The following is a 9,981-nucleotide window of genomic DNA, read 5'->3' on the forward strand; positions in this document are numbered from 1 at the left end:
CGGTGCCCGCAAGTGCTATAAGAAATTAAATATGTACTGTTACTTTCCCAATATGCTTCGACGCACACAACAAATTTTGAAAACTTGTATTATTTGTCAGAAGGTTAAGCCTGTCAATCTGAACTGCGAGACAGAGTTGCATCCTATTTTACCAAAAAACCCACTAGAGCTAGTATGCATAGATGCTATGGGTCCTTTACCCTCTGCCAGGGGAGGTGTAAAATATATTATTGGAGTATATCATGTATTTTCAATGTATGTGAAATTATATGCCACGGAAACAACTGCAGCTAAGCCTATTATCAGACGTATGCTAAACGACTACTTCCCGTCTGTTGGGAAACCACAGGCGATCTTAACAGATAACGCAACCAATTTTACGTGCCATGCTTGGAAAAAATTTCTGAAAGAACAACAGGTTAAACAAATACTGATATCCCGGTATAGCCCGCAATCAAACCCTATTGAAAGAATATTCCGTGAATTGAATAGGTTTATGAGGACATACGTAGCCAACAAGCAGTCTAAATGGATTGAATACTTAAACGTTTTTGAACAGGTGGTAAACAATCTCCCAATATACGACACTGCAGTTACGTCGTCAGAACTAATATGCAATAAGAAAGAAAATAATGAATGGGTAAACCCTATCCCGTCTTTTCCTAGACAACCCGTCGACCTAAATGAAAAAATAAGGCAAGTATTAATCTCTATCACACAACAGGCCCAATTGCGAAAGAAGCATTATGATAAACGGCTACATGGTGTTACTAGATTTACAATCAGAGAAAAGGTGTTACTCAAAACTCACGTGAAATCTTCCTTGCTAGCTAAGAAAAACGCTAAGTGACAAATGAAATATACTGGTCCGTACGTAATCGCACATATTCCGCACGACGGTTGTTATTTACTTGCATACCCTCACAGTGGTAAGATCAAAGGGCTGTATGCACACAGAGACTTAAGAAAATTCTACTATAATTAAGTATCATACGTCATATCTAATAATGCACAACTATAAAATAAGTTACTGTAAAAGAAGGAACGAGCACGATTAGGATAAAGAAAATACATCTTATGCAGCTAAGTGAATCAGAGCATTTCACTATTTCTGTTTACATTTGTCAGTGAACGTGGACGCAAGACACAGGTAAGCTAGGACATACACGTCAGTTGGTGACTAGGGATGTTTAACACGAAGTGTACTTGTAAGTTTTGACGGAATGTTTTTTGTTTGGTCACAGTGGTATTTTAGTTTTAAGTTTACGTACGGAGATATCTGGAGCGAACAATTGGCACAGACCTCACAGCAAAATAGATGTAAGTTATTTATTCTTTTTTTTTTTGCCACTTGTGTATCAAGGCAGTAAGGTACAGGGTAAGTTACAAAGAAAAATATTGGACTCCCTAAGGTACAAAGGTTAAATTTGTGACGCAAGTACACGATAGGTTGCTGAGAAAGTACACTCCTGAAAATTGAAATAAGAACACCGTGAATTCATTGTCCCAGGAAGGGGAAACTTTATCGACACATTCCTGGGGTCACATACATCACATGATCACACTGACAGAACCACAGGCACATAGACACAGGCAACAGAGCATGCACAATGTTGGCACTAGTACAGTGTATATCCACCTTTCGCAGCAATGCAGGCTGCTATTCTCCCATGGAGACGATCGTAGAGATGCTGGATGTAGTCCTGTGGAACGGCTTGCCATGCCATTTCCACCTGGCGCCTCAGTTGGACCAGCGTTCGTGCTGGACGTGCAGACCGCGTGAGACGACGCTTCATCCAGTCCCAAACATGCTCAATGGAGGACAGATCCGGAGATCTTGCTGGCCAGGGTAGTTGACTTACACCTTCTAGAGCACGTTGGGTGGCACGGGATACATGCGGACGTGCATTGTCCTGTTGGAACAGCAAGTTCCCTTGCCGGTCTAGGAATGGTAGAACGATGGGTTCGATGACGATTTCGATGTACCGTGCACTATTCAGTGTCCCCTCGACGATTACCAGAGGTGTACGGCCAGTGTAGGAGATCGCTCCCCACACCATGATGCCGGGTGTTGGCCCTGTGTGCCTCGGTCGTATGCAGTCCTGATTGTGGCGCTCACCTGCACGGCGCCAAACACGCATACGACCATCATTGGCACCAAGGCAGAAGCGACTCTCATCGCTGAAGACGACACGTCTCCATTCGTCCCTCCATTCACGCCTGTCGCGACACCACTGGAGGCGGGCTGCACGATGTTGGGGCGTGAGCGGAAGACGGCCTAACGGTGTGCGGGACCGTAGCCCAGCTTCATGGAGACGGTTGCGAATGGTCCTCGCCGATACCCCAGGAGCAACAGTGTCCCTAATTTGCTGGGAAGTGGCGGTGCGGTCCCCTACGGCACTGCGTAGGATCCTACGGTCTTGGCGTGCATCCGTGCGTCGCTGCGGTCCGGTCCCAGGTCGACGGGCACGTGCACCTTCCGCCGACCACTGGCGACAACATCGATGTACTGTGGAGACCTCACGCCCCACGTGTTGAGCAATTCGGCGGTACGTCCACCCGGCCTCCCGCATGCCCGCTATACGCCCTCGCTCAAAGTCCGTCAACTGCACATACGGTTCACGTCCCCGCTGTTGCGGCATGCTACCAGTGTTAAAGACTGCGATGGAGCTCCGTATGCCACGGCAAACTGGCTGACACTGACGGCGGCGGTGCACAAATGCTGCGCAGCTAGCGCCATTCGGCGGCCAACACCGCGGTTCCTGGTGTGTCCGCTGTGCCGTGCGTGTGATCATTGCTCTCTCAGTGTCCGGAGCAAGTATGGTGTGTCTGACACACCGGTGTCAATGTGTTCTTTTTTCCATTTCCAGGAGTGTATTTTGTGTCTTTGACGTATCCACACCACGAGTTTTTATCTATAAATATATCGCACAAAACACGACCTTAAATTTTTTTTGTATGCTGCAATTATAAAAAAGGATTCCTAACTGCTAATGAAAGTGTAGGGTACTATATATATATATATATATATATATATATATATATATACCATACGCACAGTAACTTGATCTAAGAAAAGTGCACCTAAAGATAGGATACATGAATAACAACTCGTGTGATTTACTGTCATACAGATAATTTTTTTTTAACTTTATATACATGTTTGAATGCAAGTACTATGTTGAGATACAATCTGTGAATGTTAACTGAAGCAAACATAACACCGTCCCTTATAAAAAAAATAAAGGAGTATGTATAAGGTAAGTTACAGGTAGCCAACTAGCCGAAAAAATGAGGTAACGCCGAAACAAACAATTATTTACAGGTGGCGCTCGGCGAGATACTGCGAGACTTCAATCGGCGGGGAAAAGTCATGAAGTTACATTAATGTCACTATGACTGACGATTGACGTAATAAAACATTACCAAGATCACTGAGAAAAACACTACGTGATACCCAGTAACGCCAAAGTATTTTAATAATCTATTTTTTTTAGTATGAAAATACGAAGGATGTACGCTGACTTTAGAGGGGTTCAGTACATTGATTATATTTTTTTATGTGTTTATAATATTTTGACCAATCTGAGCGGAAGATATTTGATGGAAGGAGAAGAAGTAACACAAATATGACGACAAAAAAAAAAAAAAACCCACCATATACGCGAGCATAGACTTTAGAGGCAGTAGCGCACAGCAGCCAAGCTTCATTATTAATCTGTTGGTTGTACTACCTAGCAATTTATGTATAGTGATTTATTTATGTCTGTTTACTCATTTCCTTCCTTTATGTTTATGATGTGTGTGTACCATGCGTTGTTACAAACTTGGGTGACGAAAGGATGAAAGAATCCCCCCTCCCACATAGTAACTCGCGGGTAGAGAATGAACAACCTTTGCCTCATTTGGAGACACTTCTAAAAGCACTTATAGTGCGTTCATGTCCTAGTATTGTTATTTCAATACATAAGTGCATCAGTAGCACGACATAGAGTAAAAAAAGTGCTGTTCTCAAACGTGTTCTCCTATGCTCTATGAGATGTCAGACAGTGTCACGATCGCGAAATATAGTATTAGAGGCACGTACTTTCTGAGAACACAATCACCTACCAATTTATGTAATAAAAATGTTATGAGCAAAAAGGTACGCCGACAAGGTTCAGTAAAAAATCGCTGGAACAAATAACGAACGTAGGCATTTATCATAAAAGACAAGCTAGTGGTATCATGAGCTACAGTTTTGTTTCTGAATGGACAGTACAGTGTGACAATGTTATTCAGTGTCAGTGACCTGTGAGCTATATGCAAATAGACAAGTGAAAATACGTTTCATATCACGAACCTTTTCCTTCGAGGTAAAAGAGACAGTGAATCGACGAAGACTGCGGCGGTACAAGTGTTTGTGCACTACATAGGACAGTGTGCCGTTGCTAGCCAAATAGTGAAGTGCAGTACTTACCTTTGTGCAGTGGACTTCGGAGGCACCGAGTGGTCCCTTCCCACAGCCAAGGTGTACAGCAAGTGGAAACAAGTGCGGTTGGTTTTTTTGCAAACTCTGCGAACACTGCACGAGACACTGAAAAGTTTGGACCGAGACGCGCGGCATTGCTTTACGGCGGTGGGCCCGCGCAACTGCCGAGTTCCACACGGCGCGCAGCGCGCCACCAAACTGATTGTTGCGAGTGCAGTTATGTGCATATGACACATTAGTGGCTAACGGCATAACATAGAAGGACAATTTAAATGCAAAGCAAAATCTACGTTTAAATAGACACCCAACGAAGTGCCAAGACATGTAGAAACACAGATTCCTGAAACCCGAAATAAAGTCTGACTACCCCAGCTCATGATTCACGCCCCACGTTACCTTTGAACAACGCCTATGTTTATATGTATATATATGTATTAGTATTAAGTTAGACTAAGTATTAATCCTTGTGAATTTTTGTTTGTTACATGTTTATATTACCCATGACGAGACAATAGTAAAATACGGAAAGGATGTCACTAAGCAGATCTTGGCGTAGAAGAGAGAAGCAATGGAAAGCAGAACCAACTCTAAGCAAGAGCTAACGCCTCTTGCTGCCCCAGACACGACTATTAACCCACAATCTAGATCCGAACACTAACAAATATGTGACTTTCCTGAAAATTTTTTTAATAAAGAAAAAGACTTAGGAATTATGAATTTTATGAGCAGCAAGTGTAAAAGAAGACTGTTTATATAGCGATAGACTATGTATAAAACAATGTAATACCTTTGTATAATGCGATGTACCAAGAAATAATAAAATAATTTTGTGTATACAATACAAAAAAAAGAGAGAAGAAAGAAGGTAATAGGAGGATGAAACAATTATCCAAATGTGATGATTTTGTGTCAAGGACGATGTAATAATTTTGTGTGTATAGTATGTAAGTTTATGTGTGTTTTACATGTGTTCTGTGTATCATATAAATGTTTTGTCCTCATTGTCATGTGTCAAAACTGGCATCAAACCATGTTTGTAGAGTGAAGTGATCGGGAGAGAGACACTGACAGTGCAGTCCCATTACGTGTGAATAACAGTCAAGGACTACCAGTGTGCAAAGTGTTTGGGCTCATTGCCCGCAAAATTGACATTTCTTCAGACAATTCGCCCAAGGGGGCGATGTAAAGGAACTGAAAATATTGTGATTTAATCGCAGAGGTGCTGAAAAATTGTTCCAGTGACACACCAGAGAAATATCTGGTAAACTTTTTATCTTTGAGAGACATAGGAACAATTTCGCCCTTCGTTTTTTATTTCTGGTATGAACGACTACTTTTTGTTCTGATGGGCTGGTGGTATGTCGTACTGTCTAATTACTAGTGTGTGTGTGTGTGGTAAATGAATGAGTTAAAAGATGCAAGATGTGTTTTATATTATTTTCATCGCACAACAAGCCTTATTCCCATGCCTATGGAGTATTTATGTTAAGCAGAGAAGGCGAGTTTTAGATGGAACCGAAGATCTTCAAAACGGCGCTGCTCAACAACAGAGGTACGTGATTGTGCTCTCTACTTTCCTTTCGTGGCCGCTAAAATTACTTCCGATTCGTTTTGCCGAGACATTCAGAACCTGCAATCTTCTTTTTCTTATAAAAATACTAGTCCGATGCAAAAGAAATACTCTTAGATTTAAATAATTGCCATTCTTTTACCCAGGCCACGGGGAATGATAGAACGTACGTGCCTCTACTCTGAATGTATGTTCGTAATCTCCGAGTGTGTTACGACGAAATTATTTCACAATGAAAATTTCTCATCAGACCGCAACCACTCGCACGCGAATGTACGTACCCTCTGAATGTATCTAGTCAGTCACGCGCGTTGTTCAAAAGCTTTACTTTTAATATTCAGTGGATTACATTTCCGAAATTAATTTTTGTTTATGCTGCAAATCGTACTTCACGCGAAGTATTTATTACGTAAGTTTCAGGCTCAATTTAAGAAAAAAAAAAGATTCCGAATAATAGAAATAAAGAATATCAAACAAATCAAACCTAAATAAACAGAAAGAGGGAACGTTACAGTACATACTGGTACGTATAGCCAAATCACAGTTATTCCATGCTCTGACAAATAAACTTAAAATGTAATTAACTCTCTCGAAAGTAAAACCTCCCCCAGGAATGATAATACTGTAAATTACTAAAATAAAGTTGCTTAAAGTCCTTTATTCACATTCACGCAATGTAGTCAGCCTACGTGCATCATATCAGTATCATAGAGTATATTCTCGGAGGGGCTGATATATGGAATTTTCTTTTCTTTTTCCCTGCGTTCATAGTGTAGTTCTGTAATGTTTTAGAAAAACAAAGGAAGGTTGTAGGGTCAAATTATAAAACAAGATGTCTAAAATGAAATGTAATAGAAGGGCAGAGTGACTTATCAGAGACTAGTCATCTGCAGATAATATACATACACACATACACACACACACACATACAAAACTTGTGAAATGGAGAGATTGTGATTGTAGTGTTCATACCCCTATGTTGGGAAGACGGAGTGAAACTCCCTACGCAATCATGCTAATTTACTTTTCAGAGGTAATTAACGAGTCGCGCGTCAGATGTGCTATTAAGTCTGAATTTAACAAGGATAAACCCACTTTTAAAAGTTAATAGACATGTATGAAATACCCAAGTCAAGTGCCACATGACAGCACATTTCAGTTAAGGAAGGCATCTAGTTATTAAATGAAAATGCATGCTTATAAAAGATGATATTTTTTGTGTTAGCAGAAGAGCCAACACCGTGTTACGAGTGGAGACAGAAGTGCACGCGTTTTAGCTCACGCAGTCTGGCGTGAGGAGGGAAGAACTATATTGATGTGAAGTCTGGAACATGACAAGGAATGAGAAGTCAGAAAGCAGACGTAATTAGCTTGATACTTAACTTTAATCAATTAATGATGAACGTCGCTCTTTACGGTACCTGATTGACAATATTCTCTGTTCAGAATACATTCTTGAAGTAATTATAGTAACTGAATATGGCGCCTTGCTAGGTCGTAGCTGAAGGCTATGCTAAACTGTCGTCTCTGCAAATGAGAGCGTATGTAGACAGTGAACCATCGCTAGCAAAGTCGGCTGTACAACTGGGGCGAGTGCTAGGGAGTCTCACTAGACTAGACCTGTCGTGTGGCGGAGCTCGGTGTGCAATCACTGATAGTGGCGACACGCGGGTCCGACGTATACTAACGGACCGCGGCCGATTTAAAGGCTCCCACCCAGCAAGTGTGGTGTCTGGCGGTGACACCACACTATTTATTTCCCTTAAACAGCATTCAGGTGTGAAAACAATAAGATAGCAACGAATGCAAAGGTAGAGAACAGATAAGTTTAATTCTGATCTTGGTACCAATTGTAGGATCTCGTGCTGAATATTGCCAGGGGGAAAACATATGCCGGCCGATGTGGCTAAGTGGTTCTAGGTGCTCCAGTCTGGAACCGCGCGACCGCTACGGTCGCAGTTTCGAATCCTGTCTCGGGCATGGATGTGTGTGCTGTTTTTAATTTAGTTAGGTTTAAGTAGTTAGTGGTTCATGGTGTGAGTTCCTGTAGTCATGTCCTAGTTCATGAACCACGGCAACGTATGAGTGGCCAACTAAGTGGTCCCGACAGTCGGGATACCAGTTACTTTGGAATAAGGCTGGGCATCTAGGACATATTATGAGTCGTTGTCACCTTTTTGCTCATACGGCAAAGACTACCAAATCCACCGGTTAGTCCCTCAACCGGTAGGGGTAAAACTCAATGGGACTCGAGGCAAGTAAGGCTAGCAACCTGCTTCCCCGATACTTTAAATGTGATGCTGGCAACAATCAGAGCAAAATGCCTTGGACCTTTGCAGGTGACGGAGTCCCACCTCTAACTGACGAACCAGGGACTCCTAAGATACGACTTGGCAAACAAATGGTATTGAGATGGGGAGCTATTAATATCAATGGGGACTACTCTGGGAAGAAGGTAGAGCTGGCAGAGGCTGCAAGTAAGATGGGGCTGGACGTTTTAGCTGTTAGTGACATTCGGGTATGGGGTGTGAAAGAAGAGGAAGTGGGAGAATACAAGGTCTACATGTCAGGAGTCAAAGCAGGAATAGCACAATATGGTGTAGGGCTTTACATCAGGAAAGAAATGGAACCCAGTGTAGTTGCAGTAAGGTATGTAAGGAACGACTGATGTGGATAGATTTGACAGTGTCTAGGAAGAAAATTAGGATTGTGTCAGTACATTCGCATTGTGAAGGGACAGATCAAGATAAGATGGATAGTTTTTATGAGGCACTCAGTGATGTTGTTGGTAAGGTAAAGGATAAGGACAGTGTTCTGCTCATGGGTGATTTTAATGCCAGGATTGGAAATCGAACAGAAGGGTATGAAAAGGTTATGGGTAAATTTGCAGAGGATATGGAGGCCAACAGGAACGGGAAACAACTCTTGGATTTCTGTGCCAGTATGGGCTTAGTAATTACGAACTCCTTTTTTAAACATAAGAACATTCACCGGTATACTTGGGAGGGCAGGGGAACCAGATCTGTCATTGACTATATAATAACAGATCAGGAATTCAGGAAGGCTGTGAGGGACACACGTGTATTCAGGGGATTCTTTGATGACACTGATCATTATTTAATCTGCAGTGAAATTGGGATTGTGAGGCCGTCAGTGCAACAGGTCAGGTCCATATACAGGAGGATAAGATTGGAGAAACTTCAGGATAAGGAAATCAGGCACAAGTACATAACAGCGATCTCGGAAAGGTACCAGTTAGTTGAATGTAGTCAATTACAGTAATTGGAAATGGAATGGACAATGTACAGGAACACAGTACTAGAAGTGGCTAAAGAATGTCTTGGAACAGTAGTGCGTAAAAGTAGGATGAAGCAAACAGCTTGGTGGAATGACACAGTCAAGGCAGCCTGTAAAAGGAAAAAGAAGGCGTATCAAAAATGGCTACATACTAGACCTCAGGTAGACAGAGAAAGTTATGTTGAAGAAAGAAACAAAGCCAAACAGATAATTGCAGCATCCAAGAAGAAATCTTGGTAAGACTTTGGAAACAGGTTGGAGACTATGGGTCAAGCTGCTGGAAAACCATCCTGGAGTGTAATTAGCAGTCTTCGAAAGGGAGGGAAGAAGGAAGTGACAAGTATTTTGGATAGGTCAGGAAAACTGCTGGTGAATCCTGTGGATGCCTTGGGCAGATGGAGGGAATATTTTGAAGAGTTGCTCAATGTAGGTGAAAATACGATCAGTAATGTTTCAGATTTCAAGGTAGAATGGGATAGGAATGATTATGGAAATAGGATCACATTTGAGGAAGTGGAGGAAATGGTCAATAGATTGCAGTGCAATAAAGCAGCTGGGGTGGATGAAATTAAGTTGGAACTCATCAAATACAGTGGAACGTCAGGTCTTAAATGGCTACACAGGATAAATGAAATGGCCTGGG

Source organism: Schistocerca gregaria, chromosome 3 (genome assembly GCF_023897955.1).
Source record: "Schistocerca gregaria isolate iqSchGreg1 chromosome 3, iqSchGreg1.2, whole genome shotgun sequence".
Classification (NCBI taxonomy): domain Eukaryota; kingdom Metazoa; phylum Arthropoda; class Insecta; order Orthoptera; family Acrididae; genus Schistocerca; species Schistocerca gregaria.